This window comes from Heterocephalus glaber, unplaced genomic scaffold (assembly GCF_053883595.1).
Source record: "Heterocephalus glaber isolate CG9 unplaced genomic scaffold, H.glaber_assembly_v1.0 deba00001577, whole genome shotgun sequence".
NCBI classification, from domain to species: domain Eukaryota; kingdom Metazoa; phylum Chordata; class Mammalia; order Rodentia; family Bathyergidae; genus Heterocephalus; species Heterocephalus glaber.
The window spans coordinates 7,456,971-7,479,753 of record NW_028258358.1 but is presented as its reverse complement, the minus strand read 5'-3'; the positions used below and the strand labels follow the sequence as shown (position 1 = coordinate 7,479,753).

The following is a 22,783-nucleotide window of genomic DNA, read 5'->3' as shown; positions in this document are numbered from 1 at the left end:
TCCAAATTCAGGTTGCTCCCTGTTCCGACTTATAGACAGTGAGAGTTCAAGCAGTCCCAGTTGAGCAGTTAACAAGCATTCCATAAGTGCTGTCTGGGTCAGGTGCAGAAAGCACTCTCAGGGGATAGCATGAGCCAGTGTGGGTGTGGGAGGGAAGGGGCCTGTGGATTTCAGGATGATGTAATACCTAAACTTAGCCTTGTAGGAATACTGGAAGGTACAGCATCTGGGGACATGGAGACAACGTAAGCCCAGACTTGTTAATAAGAAATAGTTTAAAACTGCAAACCATTTGAAGTAGAGTCATAGAAGAAAATTCTTGAAAGGTAGGAAAAGTCCAGGTCCATAAAAGTTACTTTTATTTATTTACATTTTTTCTGATTTAATTTAGAATCACTCAAAGGAACTTAAAACTAGTGTTTGCCTTAAAAAAAAAATAGAATTGGGGCTGGGGATTTAGCTCAGTGGTTCCGGTGCCTGCCCTGAAAGCACAAGGTCCTGAGTTCAATCCCTGGTACCAAAAAAAAAAAAAAAAAAAAAAAGAAAGAAAATACAGAATCAGTGTTTCCTTGGAAATGATCAATCAAATTGAAGAGTATACTATATGTAACAATTTTTATTGCTATAAAATATTTCTTTTAATATCAAGCAGTCAAATTGACATTTCAACACATGTTTTGAGATTCTGGCTTTTAAGAAGGGGGAATTGGAGTCTAGATTGACATGCCAAGGGCAGTGGACTCAGGGTGTTAATTCTTTCCATGTCTTTCGTTTTACACGTGCGTGGATACAGCTGCTTGTGCTATTGCCAGATGTCTGAGTGGGGGCTTCGGGAAGCTTTTCCACATCTCTGCTTTTCCCTGAGGTAAAATATAGCATGAAATAACATTCTTGCAACGTAAATGAGAGTTGTCTTTATTTTTTACACTTTTTAGGTGCTAATCAGAAACACAATGAATGAGTATATATGTCTACCCAAAAACTTGCGCATTAAGTGTTCATTAGCAGTTTTATTCATAGTAGTCCAAACAAGGAAACAATCTAAACACCTATTATGAATAGTCAAATAAAATGTGATAGATCCATGCAGTAGACTATTACTCAGTATTAATAAAAAATGTAGTACTGACATATGCTACAACATAGGTGAGCCTTGAAATATTTTGCTAGTGAAAGAAGCCAAATACAAAAGACCACAACTACATGATTTAATTTATAGAAATTGATCAGAATAGACAAAATTACACAGAGTTAAAGTAGATTAATGGTAGCTTGGGGCTGGTGAGTGAGGCAATAAATGACTGTTAATAGGTACATGTTTTCTTCTAGGGGGCATAGAAATATTCTAAAATTACATTTTGTTAATGTTTCATAACTGTAAAAAATAACATATTTTGATTGTACACTTTAAATAAATGAATATATGATATACGAACTACTCAATAAAGGTGGGAAAAAAAGATAGAGTAAGTAGATTGGATAAAGAGAATGAGTTAACGCAAAATTATAACCTGTGCAGAGATTTATTCTGTATTGTTATTAAATATAATATGAGGACTAAATTAGCAAATAAAAGGGCACACTAAATATGAAATACAAAATTAATAACATATTTAAGGGCTTCCTTTTCATTATTTAATTTAAAATGTTTTTAACCTTTAATCCAACAACTTCTGTAGGTATAAAAAATAAATTAATAGCTCTCCTACCTCTCAAACCAATCAGTAATGATTTGCTCATTTCTTCCTCCTGTGAGAATCTCCTTAATTTAAGGCTTGATTATTTGGGACAGTCTTTGAATTTAATAACATGTTTTTCTTCCATTATCAAAATAAATTTTAAGCGAAAGTATTAAAATTCCTAAGTTTATAAAATATATTAATATTGATATCCTCAGCCTCAAATTGCTCAAGGCAATGCATGTGTTTCAACAGAGTCTCTACTTCATTGACTTTTTTTTTTAATCAAAGAAAGGGACGAATACATTTTAAGGGCAGATTCCCTCTTTGTGTAAAATACTCCCTTGGAGTTAGTAAGGAGTTATATTAACTCTTGTGATGAAGACTTAGTAATTGAAATAATACCCTTGTGATTGGACAGAGTTATCTTCCAAAGCTGCTGGAAAAAAAAACCATACAAAATTGTATTTTTTAGCCAAAAGAGAAAGTCTAGTTTTAGTTCTAAAATCAACCAAACAAACAAGAAATTAAATAAAACTTGAGTCTGCCATGGGATTATCTTGCTCAGTTAGCTCTTTCATTTCCTATTTCCCACTCCTCTCACTCACTCATTTATTTATTTATTTTTATTGTGAACATATTCTCCGAGTCCTTGTCACGTACTGGATCTGTATTACTCTCATTGTGGCATTTACGTTATTTATGTAACATTCACTCATTAATCAAGCATTTGTTCAGAATACTAGGAAAATATTTCCTCCTTCTTTTTCCCTAATTTCAGTCTGTCCACTTGTTTAGGAAGATAGGTTATGCTATTTCATTTCTTTATTTTCTGAGTGATTACTTGACCTGAATATTCCTTTCTGAGTCCCAATTGACCCACTTTTTTAGCAATAATAGTCATCATCATCATATAAAATTGTATTGATTATTGGCTAGATAAAGTTTAGTGATTTAATGTGTAGAGTGTGAAGCATGGCTTATTGTAGGGAGTAAATGGCAACTCCTTATTTAAGATCTTTTGTGTACATCATATTAAACTGGGTAGTAAAAGAAATATGTTGAAATTTCAGGCTGACTTATATAAACTTATATTTTTATTACATTTTGCAATCTTATAATGGTAATACTTTCTTATTATGTGGCATAAGGCAAGAAGTTCAAAGAATTTTGAGTTATTCCACATGGAAAATAAATACATGCTATCCAAAGAATTAGTGGAGTTTATACAACAAATTTAGCAAGTGTTAGATATAATTTGTGATAAATAGTGAGCCTTCTATTTTTAGTGGGGGAAATGTATTTCAATAATTATGCATCATTTTTGTAGCTAGCATGAACTTTCAAATGAATAACCTTTAAACTCTTGTCAGTTAGCCCTCATTTGTTTAGTGATTGAAAATACTTTCATATGATCATTGAGCAATGATTATAACTATGTTGCCATAGACAGCATTTTGCTTTTTTCAGGTTTGTAATAACGACTTGAAATGCCTTTTTGAATAACTAAGAAACAAGTATGTTTTATCTGCAATTGCTTTCTCTTAGCCTTACATTTAATGTTACCTCTATCTTTGATATAATACATTCAATGACTTCTCCAGCTTTTCTGTATTTTAGATACTGGTTTAACATCCAGGAGTATTTCATTATATGATGATTTTGATTGTAATAGTAGAAATAAAAGAAAATGTATTTTTTAGTGCATCAGTGAAAAAGTTTAAATAAGTTAATCACTTGTCTTTATGAGGCTTTTCATTTCATAGCTCGATAGCTCTCTGAAGTTCCATTGTCATTTTTTAGTATCATTATGTGCATGCATCTAGAAATAGGAGGTTTAGCTAGGAGATGAAATCCTTTTAATTTCCAATTTGAACAAATTGACCCTTTCCTTTGTTTTAATAAGTAGAATAACTCTGATTCTTGGATTTTTAAAGATGGAAACAAAGGATTGAATAATTTTCCTGTCTGTGAATGCAAAAGAGTCATTTTGCCAAAAAAAAAAAAAAAAAATTGAGTCAGGGCACAGAACTAATTTTGTGATGGTGCTGTGTCACTTTTTAGGATCTTTTTCCCCAAAGATATATTCAAAGATATACTTTCTATAGATTTTTAATAACTATAAAACCATAATTTCATATATATAAACAAACTTTTCTTGATTCTTTCTAGGAAATACATTATTTTTAAATTAGAATTTGATTTATTTTCTATTTTGTAGAACTGTTAAATTACTAAGAATAAAAGAAAGAGATGTTTTGCTTTTTATTTTGTTTTTATTTAATTCTCTTCTTCCCTCATTTAATATCACATGAGGCCTGAGTGGACTATTAGCCACTTATTCCAGCTTGGAGACATTGAAAAACTATTAAACATCTTAACTCTCTTAAATTGTGGTATCTAAAGTGACAGGCTAATTTCAAATTCTGCCTTGATTAAGCATATGTCACTTTTTACATGCTTTACATAACTAAAATAGAGCTGTCTCTAGAAATCCGTATATTAGGAAAATGAACGCTAATCAAGGCAACTTTCCTTCAATAAATGCATTTCCACATTCATCCACCTTTTAGGAAGTACGGAGCATGTTAGATATTATACTATACCAAAGAATTATGAGAGCCCATAGGTGCATGTAAGGAATGGTTTTGAATTTTTTCTTCATTTAAGACATATTTCATTTTATTTTTCTTGCTTAAAGGAATTATAGCTAATAATCTGTGTAATATTCTGCAAAATGTAATTTTTTTGTTGGTAGCTCTGTAACAGATGATTTGATATTTAAAATCTCAGAATGATCAAGCTGAGAAGAGATCTCAAAATCATCTACTTCCCCAATGTATAGATGGAGCTGAAGCAAAGGGAGGGAGATTTTACAGACCAAAAGGTGAAGAAATCCATGTCTAGTAGTGGGATCATTTGTAAAAGTGGATAGAGTAACTTATTTTTCAATTCTAGTGAAGTAGAAAAAAACCATCACAATTAAGTCAGTAAAAAGAAACTAAATGGCACATAAATAGAACAGTCTACTAATCTATTTTCTCAGATCCGACTCTCTTGAATGGGGCCATCATGATGTCAGATAGTTTGATTAGGAGTCTGTAGGATACATTTTCCACTGTATCCATTTCCACTGTATCCTGGCTTTCTCATGCTACATCTTCATGAGAGACAGATCCAGCCACACTGTAATACATTGTCTTTTTTTGGCCTCTGTTTTGATCTAGCACTTTGGTTACAAATAGACAAAGTTAATGCTTTGTGTTTTAGCATTTAAGATATGATCAAAGATGTGATGAGATCCTAAGATGGAAAACATTAAAGACTTTCCTCCTTTCCATTTCATTCTCTTTTGTTTCTTCTATTTTTTATACCTGCTATTTCACTCCGGTAGAATAGGGTTTTATTTTGGGGTACTGAGGATCAAACTCAGGTCCTTGCGCTTTTAAGGCAAGCGGTGGAACCACTGAGCTAAATCCCCGGCCCTTGTAGAACAGTTTTTAGAAGACGGTTGATAATCCTATCCTTTCTCCATGGAAATCATGCTAGAAAAGTGATCTGCAAAACAATATTTCTAGGTGTCCTTTCTATACTAGAATTAGTGTTTATAGCCATAGATTGTTTTGTGATTATTTGTATTGGATTTACATATCAAAATATGTACTAATATTTTAATTTGGCATATGCTGAGCTCTGCTTTTTAAACCTATGATTTAATGAGTTAGTCTAAAGTAATCAAAAATATTATATGAAAGTTAAAAGTTAAAACTTCAAAACCTTCCATGCATTCCTTAACATTTGAAATAGGATGCAAACATTTTACCGTTGTCTAGTAATCCCTGCTCAAGGATTCAGCTAGACTCTGACATTTTTAGGAGTTAGAAAGACCATTTCCTGACCAGCTGCATTGTCTCCATGGCAAGAGCATGCTACTCTTGACTTTGAGTGCAGAAAAAGGTGTCACCCTTTGGCTGGATACTGGGGTAAGCATGTAATGGCAGGGGCTAGAGCTCCTGAAGACACCTTGGCAGGTCCTGCCACCTCTCTGATGGGGCTGTAGATCCACAGTTCTTCTAGGTATTTCTCCTTCTTCCACAGGATCTCTGTCTTCTCATAACTTCCTGTGATTCTTTTCAATCTCAGTGAGTAGTGTCACTTAAATGAAACTGCACTGCTGCTGGTCCATCTTCGCTATTGTCACCTACAGCTTCTCACTTCTGTCCCTTCCATCATATTGTGTTGTGCTATCATTTATCCTTTAGCTCTTATCACTACCTGAAGCTATCTTACTTGTTTTCTAAGTTTTGTCTTCTCCTCATTAGTATTCAAATTCTGTTGAACAGAGACTTGATTTTGCCAGTACTGGATACTTTGCACTCAGATTAGCACCTGACACTTTGTAAGGAATGCACGTTTCTTAAAAGAATAATGAAACAGAGTCTTTTCTCTTCCGTTTGCTCTTGTTCTATCAGTATGGAGAAAGGAGTTGGAACATTTGTATTGTATTTCTGCTGGTGGAAGCAGACATGATTGTAGGGACACAAACGGCTCCTAATCCTTTCTTACATCCAACAGAGAAGTACCTTGTGACATCCATGACTATGAAAACTATTTTCAGCTACAGGCTGCCAGTCCCAGGCCAGGACTACATAAAATAAAAGGAGAGAAGGCCTCATGTCACTTGTTAAGTTCCATTTTGGATATTTGCCATGTGCACCTCCAGATCCACAGCCCATCTTCACCAGTTGGGTCTGTCTCCTGGGAGCCAAGTTTTTATGGACTGTTGCATTGGTCTCCTTTGCCCTTTGGTTTCTCAAGGTGTTCATTCAATGAAAAGTGCCAGCTGGAGATCGGGAGGGAAGCAGGACAAAGTGTGGTGCTGGCATTTCGTTACCTTCTTTCCTTCCTGCTGCTTTAATAAGTGATGGAGTCATTCCACCTCCAAAATCCACACTTCTTTCAGGGAGACCCTTTTCTGGGGCTTTAGCTATGGAGCAATAACTGTTCCACCTGCTGGCCCTGTGAACCTCCCATACCTGGTAGCCTCAGAATACCACTCTCTTCCTATTGGTTACTTCAACTCTTCGAAATCACTCCCTACATCACCTATCTCTCTTCAGGTACAACATTTGAGAGGATCATTTTCTTTGCTGAAACATCGATGGGTACCAAACTTTTCTGGAGAATTTCACAATTAGCAGAGTTATATTTAGAAAACAAGACTGAGAAGCTGAAATGAAAATATGCCTTCAGAGCTTAGTGTAGTTTAAGAGACCCAAGATGGCATCTCAGTCAAAACTAAGCTGCTTTATTGATCAAATGCAAAAAGAGATCTTTCCACAAATATGTATAATTTATTTTAATTTTTTAAAAATGTCAATTGTGAGAAAAAAATACATTTGAAGATTTATGATGACATTATTAGAACACCTAAGATGGAACAGTTAGATGCATAGTTTAACCCGTGGCAGTACAAACATAGAGAAAGGATGACCAAATAGGAAGTAGTCACGTAGAAATGATAGTGGCCTAGATGAAGGTTGTAGGCCTAGTGGTGATGATTTTGGAGATAGCAACATGCAATGACTTCTTACTACAGCCAGATGAAATCCTAACTCTTTACTGGGGTTTTCAGGTACTCTACCACCCATCTCTTTCTACCTTCTTCAGCTCACCTGCAGTCAAGCTGCATCCATAGTAACCTTCCCATTGATCTTGCATTGTCCAAGATTATTCCTTCATATCTTCTTTCGTTCTTCCATTCTCCACTTACCTCCTCAGTCACAGACAATGTAGTCAAAGCTCCCTGTACCCCAGACACACTTTCTCTCAGGCCACCCCTCATTCATCCTCATGATGGCATGTGCTGATTTGATTTACTAGTTCTTAACTCCAAATGCTCTAGTTCCTTAGGAGCAGGAGTTGGTTGACCCTGAAGTAGTAGCACTGTCCAATAGAAACATCATGTGTGACATAAGTGCCATTTAACTCTCCCAGTACTGTACATTAAAAAAAATAACCAGTAAAATTAATTTCAATCATGAATTTGATTTTCTCAATATATATAAATATTATAGTTTTGAAACAGTTAATATAAAAATATTAAATGAGATTATTTACTTCTGGTTTTCATAGGAAATGTTTGATATTCAGCCTGTCATTTATATTCACAGCATGCACACTCCTGACATTTCAGAGTCACCTGTCAAGTGCTCTGTCTAGAGCTAGCAGCTGCTATATTCTTCAGTGTAGGCCTGGTTCCTGAAGTGTCTCTGGAATCACTAGCATCTAGAAGGGTGCTCCCTATTTTCTAAGAGCAATAAATATTCGATAGCATTTCCCAACTGATAGAATTGCATTGCATTTAGCTATCTCATTGTGCTGAGAATATAGCAGTGGGAAAAGCAAAAAACAAAACACACACACACACACACACACACACACACACACACCCAGCCAAAGTGTTGTGTCGGCAGCACTCCACACCACTGCAGTCCCGCAGCTGAGTGTACAGTCCACCCATAGCTCTGTGACTAGGGCTCTTCCTTCTCTCCAAGCCATGTTTGTACATCTAGAGAGTGCAAAGTTTGCATTTGCTGACCTTCAAATTCATTCCCAGTTTTAATTTTAGATTTTTCTCTTCTTGCACCATTATTTTTCCTCACATGTTATAATTTTTTCTTTTTCCAAGGAGTACAACCCAGGCAAAAATGGAATCAAGGGTCAGATGCGATAGAATTTTATAACAGATTCTTACCATTCTGTCACTCATACCCTAGCAATGTTTTTTCTAAGAAAGGGACCATATTCGGGTTGTGATTAACTTATTAATTTACTGATATAACTGGGTGGATATTTTGTTGAAATAATTTTCTTTTTATTAGCTGTTTTCTAAATTTTGCCAGTTTTTAGAAATCTTAGTTGTTACACTGAACTTATTTTAAAAACTGATAGAAACATTATACTCATATTGACATAGCCTATAATTCAAGTTTATGCACATTTAGAATTACACTTGCTATGTGAAATTTTGCTTATTTCTCTGATTGAATTTTATTTGCTTGGGAAAATGTCAAACTATTTCTCTTTTAAAAAAAAAAAAAAAAAAAAGAAAAGCTTGCAAACTCACTCAAAGCAGTGTTCCAAAAGGCAGTTAGTATTTTTTTATCACTCTATCCTTTAATACCCTTTTTAGTTATTTTAAATTCTGATATTCCTAGTTGTCTTTCCTTTTATAAATGGCTTCAAGTGTTATTACCACCTTCTTTGAAAATGTGTTATTTCACAGACTGTGTCTATATGTGAGAAAAGTGCTTCACCAGTTCACCAAGTTAAGAAACGATGTTATTTTAGGCAATGGTAATGATGAATAACATTGTGGATTGAAGCCTAGCTCTCAGCCAGTTACTTCTCATGTTTTTAGAACCACATAAATACTTTCAAACCCACACCTAGAAAACAGTCTGTGGACGATTTTACTTGGACAGTCTTGCTTCAAGGAATATTTGGACATTAGCATAAAGGTTGCACATGTTATACAAAGTGTAATTAAAGAAGCTTTGATCCCCAAATGTCAACTAGCTTGCTAAGTGTCATAACAAAGTGTCAAGCATCTGGTATACAGTTAATTTGTAGTCATTAACTCCATATTGTTGATGTGACAGTTTGTTAGCAAAGCAAGCTTGACAGTTGCATTTGGTTCTTGATTGACACCTACAGACCTCCCTACCCGTTTAGTTTACATTCCTGTTGAGGTTTCCTCAGGTTGCATTTTTACTACTTAATTTGCCCCAATTTATTAGTTGAAGTGCTGGTAAAGTTTTAAAAACATATACTATATTGATTCAGAATTTCAAGTTCCCCCTCTAAAATGTTGCAAATTTGCAATAATGACAGAAATACGGAAATGCTTCAAGATCTTTCTTCAGGATCTCAAGATTCGCTCCAGTTGTGTGACAACATTTGCATTATCTTGAAGCATAATTGTCACAACTAACATATTTATAATATGACAATTGCTATGGCGATTAATCTAGTCAGCACTAATTTCTTGTACAGTTCCATTAATATTTCCACTTTTCAAAGGCTCAGAACAGATAACTGGATACTTCATCATATACTTAATTGCATTGATTTAATCCAAAGAGTCCATTACAATCTAATTTGAGTCCTTTAATGTTTTAAAATTTTAGTTGCATTGGATTGCTTGCAACTTGTTTGATGCCAGGTTTTTACTGCTGTTATTAATGGAATCCCATCTAAAAATATTTTGTGAGATACTTTATTCCTTCCTCTCTTGTAGTCTCTCATTATAACAATCCTACATTCATATATGAAGAGTATCACTTTTGTACATTTATATGAATGAAGAATCAAATATATTTTGTAATATATGGAATAAAAATTAATGTGAGCAATTTATACTTATTTAATTCCTATAGGTTGGGTTGTTTGGATAGTTAAGCTAAGAATAATTTGTTAACTTGTATAAAGTTGTAGTAACAACCAGAAAGCTTCATTCACTAAGGGTCTTTTTTAAAAAACTGACTATTTGAAGAAGCCAGACTCTAGAACATGATGAAACAACTGAAGAAAAGTTTTATTCCTTAATTTATATTTAGTTCATGTAGTTTTTTTTTCTGTTATTGGATAAGGCCACAGTAAATTCATTTGTTGATGAGATCATAATTCATCTATTTTATCACTTGCAGGAATTTTGTCCCTTATCCTCCAGTAATTGTTATAAGAGTACATCACCATGAGAGAGATGCTTACTGAGGTCTTAAAATAGGAATTTGAGCTTTCATTTTGCTCCCAAATTGGCATTGTACATTGAATATATATCTTCATTAGTTAAGCTTCAATTTTCTTGATCTATGGAATGAAGTCATTGGACTTGACGATCTCGTGCTTTTTCAAACTCTAAAAATTATAAATTTACCTATGATTACCATTATTATTGAGAGAAGGCTACCCATGTAAATATTGACTTGATTTGTCTCATAGATATTGTGCATTTTAGTGTTGTGGATGTCCATCTATCTGAATATTCTGGCAAATCGCTAGTTAAATGATTAGATCCAAACTTGTCAAGTGATACCTTGTTATAGGTTTGTTCATAAACTTGTTCGTGCAGTGGTTACTTTCCTTTCCCAGTTGTACTGTCTTTGAGCTGGAAGAGGAGTGAATTCTCCCATAGAATGAAGAAAGGCAGCCTCATTGATGGAAAGATGGGACAGTTATCTGTGAATGAAAGTGAGAACACAGGTCTGGATATCAAAGTAATTATGAGAACGAAGCTTGAGTCTGAGCCATTGGGTCTGATATCCCTGTGATGATCACTATCTTGATCATATGATTAGACCTTGGGCAGATGACTCAACATGTAACATGCCCTGTTTCTCCATCCTACATGTAGAATAATATCTACTTTGCAAGATTTTGTGACATTTAATAATATGATTCTAGGTAGAATGATCTTTGTTAAGAGTGCTATAAACAGTAATTATGGCTACTAACTTAGTAAACTTAAGTTACTTTCAAATTACGTTGTGTCTATTTTCTATAAAAGAAAAATAATAAAACTCAGTACTTAGGACTGGCATGCATGTGATGAACAAGTTCAGTTCCTACAACATAGTAAGCACTTCATATTTTTAGTATTATAAAATTACTTATATTTGTCTGAAAACTCTGAATGTCTTTAGGAAACCAGTCATATCAGGCAACATTTTAGTAGACTCTGTGTAAACCACATATAGGAAGAAGTTTCACTTCAGCAGTGATGGTGTAGAAGAGTAACTGTGAGCTTTCACACCTTTCTAAGAAGTCAGAATGGTACGGATTTAGCAATTCGAGGCTGCCTGGCTGTGGTGTTTAGTCTTGCAAGTTAGGTAGAATCGATTTAAACTCCAATAGCAGTTTAGGTGATGTAGATCTCTGAATGATGGTGAGAATAAGTGTTTTCTAGATTTTTCTCTTTTTTTATGGCACACAACTTTATCCTCCTTTTGTAAGAAAAATACCAAGATAGTGGCATGTGTCTTAGTGGCTAATATATTTTATATATAGATACATATAGATAGATAGATAGATAGATAGATAGATACATAAATCACACATATTGGTATGGTATATAAATTAAGTGCCACAGTCAGTTGGAAATATCAGGGGACTAAATACTTTATTTTAATTTGTGGTTATGATGGTACCATTTTTGATGTTGCCTAACCATTGCTGACCTGCCCTGTGCTACTGATTATAGTATATAACTTGGGAATGATGAAAATATCTTAAATCTAGACTCATCAAGACAGAAAAAATACTTCTATAAAAGTAGAAGTTGATTATATAAACTCAAACAGCAGTAACAATGCAAAATAATTCTCTAATGCTAGGATTTGTGAGGTAGAAAATAAACAGAAATGAGTGTTGCACAGGAGAATATACTATGCAGATGCACTCTGAGGAGAGACAAATGTGGACCAAGGATCACCGACAGTTCAGTTTACATCCTTCAGAGTGGAATATATGTGTTTTTTTTAATCTAGAGGTCTTCTGTTTTTTGCTTTGTTTTGTTTTGTTGACATCTATTATGCAAGGAATTCATCGGGGGTACTTTCTGTCAGCTTAGGGCCCTGTCCACTGGTTTTTACAAAATGTGTTTTTCTGGGCCAGTCAGGCTGGTATTTCATATCAACCCGGGTATCTTTCTTTTTGGCTTCCTTGTTTTCCTGATCATTTTCCTTCACAAGTTTCAGAGACCTATTTTGACTCTTTTTTGACTCCTTGATAAGATCAATATACACATTCATTCTCTGGCAAAATTTTTGCCTTTAACTTGTTTGATTACAAGAATTCTAACAGCATGCTGAGTAACATTATAAATCCTTACAGTTTTGTCATGGCAACTTTTGTGGGGCATTTTTTTAGACAATATTCAATCCCTTTATGTCTTCAAGATCACCTTTCTTGTTGATTCAAAAATAAGTAGCCAGAAGAACAATGCCATGTTTTCTACAAGACCCTAGAGAGCATATGTTGGGTACTTTTCTTTCTTCTTTCCCTTTGTGTTCATTTTGGCAAATTACTGGCAGATAGTGGTTCCAGCTCAAACTACAGGTTTTTTTTTGTTGTTGAAATGAGCATTTTGCCTAATATTTGAATACATAATTTATCAATAAATCACAAATCAAAGCTAGAATATACAGAAGTCCACTGTGATCCTTGAAATTAGTAGTGAGAACAAAATTTCAACAAAATTAGTAGTGAGAACAGTTGTATTCCAGTTCATCTATAAATCAATTTTTGAAAGATTTCAAATACTTGAGAGGAAAACAATGTTTACGAATGAGGAAGAATTGAAGGAAAATCTTTAAAATTCATTCTTCTTTAATTTACAAGTGCTTCAGATTCATTTGTAATAAAAATCAGTGTTTAAAATATTTTAACAGTTTCTATAGCAGCTTGTAATCTCTAATAGTAGTCTTATAAATACTTGATCCTCACCAATATATAGTAGTTACCCCATTGCACTGTGGTTCGGTGGGTTATACCAAAGGATGCTCCAAGTTGACTTCATATTACTTGCTCACTGCAGCAGAGTAGCAGGTGAAAGAGTGAACATACAGATTCTGACTGACAAGCCTCAAGTTTAAGAGCATTTAATTGCTTTCCCAATAGTTTCTGTATGGTTTCTTGGTGTTAGATACTCTCACAGGTGTCACAGAGTCAACAGGTAAATGGTGAAGTAGTAGCAAATTAGTGGTTAGAGGAAATGCAGGCTTCAGAAAAGCACTTATTGTTTGTTAGTACATGAATTGTAATGAAAATTCACAAATGCTATATGTAGCAGCATTTGGAAATTGTACTAGTTTGGGAAACATTTTATTTCATAGAAACTTCTTTCTTATGTTCAGTCTGTAATATATAATAGACATATTAGAGTTTTCTTTTTCAGGCTTTTCTGGTACAGTATCAATTAAGCAATTTTCAATTTCAAATAACTGGATTTTTTTTTTTTTCTTTTTGGTACTGGGAATTGAACTCAGAACCTTGCGCTTCAGAGACAGGCGGTGGAACCACTGAGCTAAATCTCTGGCCCAACTAGATTTTAAGTATATGTGGTAATCTTGGCTCTTGTTGAAGAGCTATAGCACCTATCTTGGATAAAACATTTTATGTCTATGTATGTAATTCAAGAATATCAAAGAAATCTATGTCAAAATTTTGATATATTAGTTATACTGGGACAAAATCAATAAATTAGTAAGAAACTAGCTTGCCACATACAATCCAACAGCATGGATAAGGATACAATTTGTGAGTTTGTATGAAAGAGAGAAGTTAGCTGTTTCTCCTATTTCCTTCAAAGCAACATTGATTAAATATTCACAGAATATTATTGGGCAAAAGCGCTTTATTTCAGTAGAATATTGCTCCATACTGATTTTCTTGTTAAGCAGGGACATTGGTAATCTATACTAATGAGTACAAGAGCCATTGCAGATTACAGTATTTTGGGAATTAGCAACTAAGCAAAACACAAATTAAAGAATCAAGGGCATCATAAAATGTACTGCATCATAAAATCTACTCATTCATTTATTTTGATAAGTGTAGTTTAATTTAAATTATTTATGGTACTGTGTACTCCACAAGTAACTGTAATGTAGTGCATTTTGTTAAAAATAATGAAGTTGAAGCTGTATGAGCTTTTAGATATCACTATTTTAAAAGATTAGAGCAATCCATTTATCATTTCTCTTACATTTCTACAGGCAAATTCATAGCATTTTCTCTTTCCATTCAGAAATTTAAAAAAAGTCATTTGAGTTCAGTGTATATCTTGGCACAGGTTTAACTATTTAAATCTTAATTAGTGAATTCTTTGGGTATGAAGCTCTTTCATAAAACAATCCATGTTAAACAAAATTCTGCACAAAACCAGTTACTTGTTGATCTCACTACACAGCTAAATTGCATTATTGTTGTTAACATTTACACACTGGCAGTTAGATATGTTAGGAACATCCCCTTGAACACACTCTACTTTTATTGTGAAAGGTAGGGTTAAAGGTAGTGTGATACAAGGACACTGCTGCGGGCATTAGATAAACCCGAATTCAAAACTTGACCTCTTGGACGCCATTTTACTTGTCTCTCAGCTATAAATGGATTCTTTCTAAGGGGTAATGTTTTTGTAAAGGTTAAATAACATATACAAAATATCTAGTACAGTGCCTGGTATTTAACAGTCTCACTAAGTGGTGGTTATTACATTAACAATTGTTAATCTCCATAAATTTGTAAACTTGGCAAAGTTGGTGCTCAAATCAGGTTTCTGATTCTGTAATTTTCTGTATCATTATTCTTTCAGGTCAGTGGTTCATTTCTCTCCCTATATATATTCTACCAACACAAAAACACACACACACACACACACACACACACACACACACACACACCCCTACCTGAGTATTTTCTGCAGTGGCCTCCCTGAGTACTAGAAAACTATCTAATCCTCACCACTTTTTACAGTCAATTTCCTAAAGACTTGGAATTTAAGGGACTTAGCACTCAAAAAATTTAATTAAAAAATGGGGTGATTAAATCCATGTCTTTCTCTCCTTAGCTTATTTTAGAGCAGGGAGCTTCATATTAGTTAATATTTAATTATAATATCAGTCTATACCTTATGTCCTTTCTGTTAAATCTATACTCATAAGTCCTATTAGCTTTGGAAATGAAGATTTTATCATTCTAGCACATATATTTTGCTATAAAGCTATTAAATAAAACTATGTATCACATACCAAGCAGTACATCCTTGTTTAGGAGGAAGGAGAAATTGATAACCTTGTATGTTTAAGCATAATGGCATTCATTTCTTTTCTTTTGTTATTTTCTTTATATGTTGGGTAATTATTTTGTTAAGTTTTATTTGTTAATCAATGACACTATTTTCAATTTAAGTTCACAAGTGCACATGTTAAACAATATTAAAATATTTTAAACATGTTTTTTAGGATGAAGGCAAATTTTTTTCATATATTTGTTTTCTTTTGTGATATGTTATGAATACATCATCAAGTAAAGGATTTTGAAGGTCATAAAGTTATTAATAAGAGCATAAATGAAAAAACTTTATAAAAGTATAAGTCATCCATTTTATTTCTCCTGATGAAATACTTAAAGTTACACATGGTCTGTGCTTTCTAGTATCCTTCAGAATTACAAATATGTCAAGAAATCTAATTTGTATGCAACGGCTCCCATTCTTATGTTTGTGCTGGCTTTAAGAAGCAGCACAGCTTTTAATTGTGAGGTTTTAAGTTCTGCAATTAAAATTTACCCTTTTTACAAAGAGGGTTGAGTGATAGTTTTTGATTTACTTCAGACAGTTTAGACAAATTATATTTAAAAGAGCATAAAGATGCACAGAGCATTTCCTGATTCAGAGAAGGTCAGAGTGTCTTAGTCACATTTTTTTGAAAGTTTTACCTTGAATAACTAATGATTCTTCCTACTGTATTGACTAAACTCTGCTGATGATACACAAGCAGGATGGCAAACTGGTTGGACATTCAGACCTTTGAAGTCAGTGACCGAATGACCTTGAACAGAATAAGAAACATGATAATTTATATTCTGTGATGTTATATTAAAATCACCTCTAAGAAGGATGCAGAAATAGATTACTTTAGTGTCTCCAAAGATGCTTATATTTCTTATTTGATTACTTTTGTGTTTATAACAATATGAAAATTCTTTGCAAACTTCTAGAAAATTTGTTTAGAGCTTTGACCATAGCAAAAGTATAGTAGAAATTCTGCAGACAGATGTTTAATTGGATCAAGGCAAACCATAAAATGGATAAGTTTGGTCTATAATAAAAGTCACAAGAAACAGGTTCGTGAATAACAGCAACAATAAAATCTCTTGGACACTTTTTAAAAGAGGAATTACAAATATGAAATAGAATTTAAATTAATTCCAGAAGAATCTAGAAGTATCTTTGTAAGGCAGAAAGCAAAGCTTTTTAAAGATGTACACACATAAGATAGAGCAATTTGAGATCTGCCTGGCATAGGCTGATACAGTCCACACATTGATGCACAGTTAGTTGGGAGGTGATTTCAGATACACAATTATGGTCAGATCAAAAAGAGTCTTATCCAGGCATGGTGGCACACACCTGTAATCCCAGGACTTTGGAAGGCTGAAGCTGAAGGATTATGAGTTTTGAGCCTAGCCAGGCAATTTAGGATTTAGCAAGACCCTGTCTCAGAATGAAAAAAAAAAATTAAAAAGGGATGGGGTTGTAACTCAGTGGGAACACTCTGTGTTCAATGCCAAGTAAGAGACAGATTTATCTTATGGGTCATGATGTTTAGCAGAGGAGGTATATGGCTTGAGTAGTGTTTTTAGATGAAATAAGTTACTCTGGTCACATTGTTTGATGAGGTTGATATCCAGGAAATATATTCAGGAGACAACTGATGATTGTAATCATCCAGATTAGGAATTATCAGGGCCTTTTAACTTAATTTACTCAGATAGTGTTAGTTGCACCGAGAAAACATGTAGCTCCAATATATAGTTGGGGTTTTGACTTGAAAGGTATTCCAAATTACTTGGATGGGAGTAAAATGTGGGGTGTACATTAATTTTCTTAAAAAACTTTAAAAAATATTATCTGTCAATTTTTAGGAAATCAGTTACCAAATGTTCACATTAGTATCAATGTGACATAGTTTGCAAACATGTAGGATTAACCTCATCTTTCCAGAAATTTGTCAGCAAAAGAAATTATAACTGAAATTGAAAATTTAAAGGTTTTGCCTCAAAGATGGAATGAAAGTTTTCTTTGATCAATCTTAAACCACATACTTCTGTTTTCTTTGTGAATTTGTAAAGATTTATGAAGTTGCCCAATTGTTAATGGCAAATAACATCTGCTATTTTTACATACTCAGGGATTTTTTTTCTTTTTTTGCAATCTGTGATAAATACTGGCAAAGCACTACAAAATGACAGGGGCGCTGAAAGTGCGAACAAACTGGCAAACATGAGGATCCACTATCTATTTTAGTCTCACTGCAGCTACAGTTCTGCGCTATAAATATATTAGCAAATGATTTTATTGGCATATTTTTGTGTTGTTGTTTTTGGATATAAACTTATCATTTTAATCAACAGTAATTTAGCATCAATATTACATGTGCTGGAATAAGGATTTTGATGTAATGTGATCGTTCTTTTCTGCAAAAGCAGGGAGTACCTTTGGCAAAACTGTCACAAACCAGGAGCTCCCAGTCATGCCTTGTTGCTACTCCTTCCTGGAACCTTCCTGTGTCCTGTAGTTGCCACTCTGCCCAACCAGTTGTCCTGTATCCTAGGAGCCTAGGATGGTGATCTTACCACCGTGCCTATTCCTCAACATAAACTCATCTCACTGTGTGATTCTTTGATTCATGATAAGCTCATGGAAGTAATTAACCAGTTGTGTTTTATGTTAATGAAAAGGTCATGACATTTTGGAAGGACTCTATCATTTTGGATCTAATTCAAATAAGTAATTCTCTCCATTGAGATTCTGAATTGGGTGGAGAAAGATGACAATACCATGAAAGTTGCTAAAAAGAGTAATTGGGGGGGTGGACAGACCAAGAGTGCATTAATAGTATTGTGAGATAATCATGAGCTTTGAGAAATCTAATCAGGACATTTTTCATAATGTGCAACACTACATAGACTTAAATAATTTGATTTTGATTAGAATGGCATTAAGTTCTGATACACTTATTGTCCAAGTTTTTGTACTTAAATTTTTGTACTTAGACCGGTTACTGATAGCTGACTGCTCACAAGGCAAAAATATTTTAAAAAATAGAATAAAGTTTTCCTAATTAAAACTAATGGAGGGCCAGGGATTTAGCTCAGTGGTTCTGCATCCTGCCTCACAAGCTCAAGGTCCCGAGTTTTATCGCCGGTACCAACAAAACAAAACAAAACAAAAAGTAATGGAAAAGGTAAATTATAAAACTATGGTCTCTTGCATTCTTGAAGAATTTTATGACAAGCAAATTTTAGTATCCTATAGCAGTGCATATTGTATATCAAAAGGAAGGTTTCTAAGTTAGTGCTATGATTCTAGAATGTTTCATAAAAAGTACTTAAGTCTCAACAAAATATTATTGACCTTTGTGTCTATACATCTGGTCAATTTAAAATAATTTAGGGTGAAATTTCTTGGTATAATTTCAAAATTATGAAAAAATTATAAAGAAATCAAATGGATATTGCCATTACCTTTATTTTCCCAACAAAATATAAAAACTGTGCACTTTGAATCACTGTTAAAAGAAAAATTTCCTACCAAAAATTACTAAAACTTCCACCTGATTTTCAAAAAAGCATTTTTAGAAGGCTGTAGTGGCAAACTAGTGCATTCAGTACATTTCTATGCTGTATTTCTAACATTTACAAGGAAGACAGACAAAGCAGGAATAAAATGTTACGTGTTTTCCTCAAAAAACAAATCACAGCTGGTGGATTTAATTTTATTCCTACCAGCCGTGACAGCAGCCTTTTTAAATATTGAAAGTGTGAATTAAAGCTTCTTCAGAAGAGTTGCCATATAAATTTCTTTAACCACTATTAATTATACATGAAGTATCAAAAAATTGTCCTGGCCTAAGTAGGATGGCTTTTAATAGGACAGCGGAAGCAAATGGGAAGTATTCTGAAACTACCAAAACCTCCCCTGGAGTATGCTAGAGTGTATGTATCAGCTTGTCTTCCAAAGTGTTGAGAAAGTAGCCTTCAACACTCTTGGCTTCCTTGTGCCCTTGTCCATTGATGGCAATCGTATACTAGTTCAAACTGAACCTTGTATTGGCTTTAATGAAGCTAAGGAACAGAATTTTCTCTGCTGATAAAAAAGTAGTCTGTGGCTGCACAGTTTGGAATAGCAGCTCGGGGCCACTTGTGGGTATTGAACACTTAAAGTGTGGCAAATACAATTGGGGAGTGAATATTAAAATTTATTTAATTAGACACATGGAGCTAGTTACTACTGGATTGTGTAGTGAAGCTCCACTGAAACTAGTTTGCAATGGAAAAGTTTATGGAGGTAGAGCTTTAGACAAATTTTGGGGAGTACCTTGACAGATAGAGCTTATCTATAATGGTATTCAAGATGGTGGGCACAAGAAGAGAGAGCAAAGGTAGGACTTTGGAGAGTTGAGGCAATATCAGTGTAGTCAGTGAATGACACAGTTTAACTAGAGTCAAGAAAGAGGAGCATGGAATATTGGCTCTGGCCTCAACAGGAGTCTTACTCAACATAAGGGAATCTCTAAAGGTACAAGGAGGCAAAATAGGAAAATATGAAACAGACCAGGTGAGAGATATTAGGCCAATATTAGTGATGGCAATTTCAGAGAAGGAAGCTGATGGGCATGAATGACAAATGCATTCTCCCACACAGCTCAGGTCTTGTATTGCAATATATTAAAATGGGGACATAAAACCAGTCCATCCTCTTACACATCTACAGTCTTCTTAGTTTAGTAACTAGTTACATTTCATAGTAATCTGTCAACAAGTACCTAGTCCTAGGCACATCAAATTATCCAACATCTAAGACTCTAGCAGGACCGAAGGTATTACGGATGTTTTCAGAGGAGGGTGTTGAGACATGAGCCATGCTTTTTACTGCTAGATTACATTTGTAATGAACAGATGAGAGAAATAAAAAATACAAACTTAGATTCTTTGTGAGCTGATTTAAGCTTGATTCAGTCTTTATAAATGGTGTGAAAAGGCAAAGCCTTTTCCATGAGTAGGTTTTTTGATTTCTTTCTTTTTTCTTTCATATTCTCTCTTTCTCTAACTTTCTGTATTTTTTTTCTTTATTGATGATTTACTTTTAAATGAGACATTCAGGGACCATTTAAGTGGAAAACTTAAAAGGTAAGGGTAAATGGTATACATGTGGAATATTTATTCTTTTGTATGTTATTTCCAATTTAAACTTGGGAAATTTGCATCTTTACAACTATGGGCAGCTATCTCAACTTAGTGACATATAAATAGACGTGGCATATAAAATGTAATTCAGTTTAAAATTTCTAGATCTAAATTAAAATATTCAACTGAAGAAGTAAAAATTCCAATTATTTAGCTACTATCCTTATTAAAACAAGCACATCAAAAATAAGCATTAATCCAAAACAAAAAAAATATGTATTAATCCTTGTAAAGTTTTAACTAACTGTTAGTGAGGTGTTTGTTAAGAATTCAGTTGTGTAATGAAATGTCTAAACAGGATGTTCAAGTACTTCCAGGAATCTTGCACATCTTCAGTGTATCAGAAATTGTACAAAGTTTGAACTTATTCAGAAGTGTTTTCAGATATTGAACTGGTATTTTATCTTCATAAATACTATTCATTCATGTGTCTATGCTTAAGGAAGTTTTCAAAATACTATGTAAGAAGTCAACCCTAAATATGTTCATATACTTTGAAATTTTATCCACAAGTTATTATCATAAACATTTTGCATGCAATTAGAAAAGTTTTTTTTATATACTCTGCATAAATATTGGAGCAGAAGCAAAATATTGTTTTTGCCAACTGTTTGCTGAAACCTACACCATTAGATCATAATAGTGTTTCTCTAAATAATTTTTAAGTTTTTTTGCTTCATATATTCTTTCGCTTATAAATATGTGTATAAATTTTTAATATAACCAAACTCAGCATATCTATAGTTTTACATTTTTAGTGTGCTTGCATCATATTCTGAAAGCCATGGTATTCTTTCTATTCCATGTGCATTTGTTTTCATTATTCACAGAAACCTACAACTCCATTAGTTATTGTATTTTTGATTTGACTTAGACATACCCTCTCACTAAAATTTTATGTACTTGTTATTTTATATTAATATCAAAGAGAAGACCTTTTTTTCCCTTTTCTAGGAGTGTTAGATTGGCACATACATGTTACATTTTCTGCTTGCTCTCTGCTTTCGGTACCTTTCATCTTAACACAGAATTTTTTTCTTTGTCTTTCCTTCAGTAATTTAATTCTAACACAAAAGATTAAATATTCCTTATTTATATTAGCATGAACAATAATAATGGTTTAAACAATTATTTAACACATAATAGAAAAAAGGAAATTAAATGGATTCACAAATCCAGTTGGCCACTGCTTGTGACTTGATAGGTAAGTATATTTTTCAGTTATTTTTTTCTGTCGTGTTCATAGACTAAATTTAAATCCATCCTGAAATATAAGAAAAATAAAGGATGATGAATATTTGCTAAAAAAGCAGACAATCTGAAAGGATTAAAATGCTTTAATCAGACAAAAAAAAAAAGGCTTTGGCCACTTGATTAGGGCTGATTTCCACCATCTGCTTATACTTACTGAGGATCTAGCCCTGACTGAACACTAATTTGTGCACTTCCTAGAAATTGAAATCTCTCAGCAAGCAAATTAACAAGAGCAGGGATTCAGCAATAATGGAGCTCCTCGGCTTTTGTTTCTCTCTGACAGATGGACAGGGTGCGCTCAAATTGAATTCAGCTTTAATTGCATTGTGCCATTTAAAATTTTATCTGCTCCACAGATTTTGTTTACAGGTTTCAGGATTCCAAACCTTTGGAAGTTTTTTTTTTCTTCTTCTTTTTTTTCCAGTACTGGGCGAGATAAAGAACATTGTAATTCTGTGTGACTGGGAGGTGTTCATTACAACTCCTTGCCCCAAAGGGTGGCACATTAAGAAAAGGAATTATGTTTTAAAGTCTGGGGCAAATGGGAAACAATTCAAACTTTGCATATGTTCAAATATTGGCAACTCACAAATAAAAGTAACCAGGAATGCTCTGTGTTTCATATCTAACTAAGAAAGTAATCTGTGTTGTTTAAATTAAAACATTTTAAACTTTGCCTATCAGTTCATCACTTGGAACTGTGAACTTCTGAATTCTAGAGAGAAACTTTTTTGGTAAATGAATCATGATATTCTAAAATTACTTTTAGTTTCTACTTGATTGACAGTCTTCAGATAGAACTGACTTATATGAAC

General features: G+C 33.6%; 1 protein-coding gene and 1 long non-coding RNA gene across 5 annotated transcripts in view; both read left to right on the top strand.

Moving 5' to 3' along the window:
- Dach1 (dachshund family transcription factor 1) overlaps nt 1-22,783 on the top strand; it is a 388,734-nt gene that overhangs the window by 37,505 nt on the left and 328,446 nt on the right. The window lies entirely within an intron of this gene.
- The window catches only part of LOC147823490 (uncharacterized), a 97,909-nt gene continuing 75,997 nt past the window's right edge, over nt 872-22,783 (top strand). Inside the window, exon 1 of the long non-coding RNA XR_015443696.1 lies at nt 872-22,783. This exon is cut by the window's right edge and continues 59,059 nt beyond it. This is a non-coding gene — a long non-coding RNA (uncharacterized LOC147823490).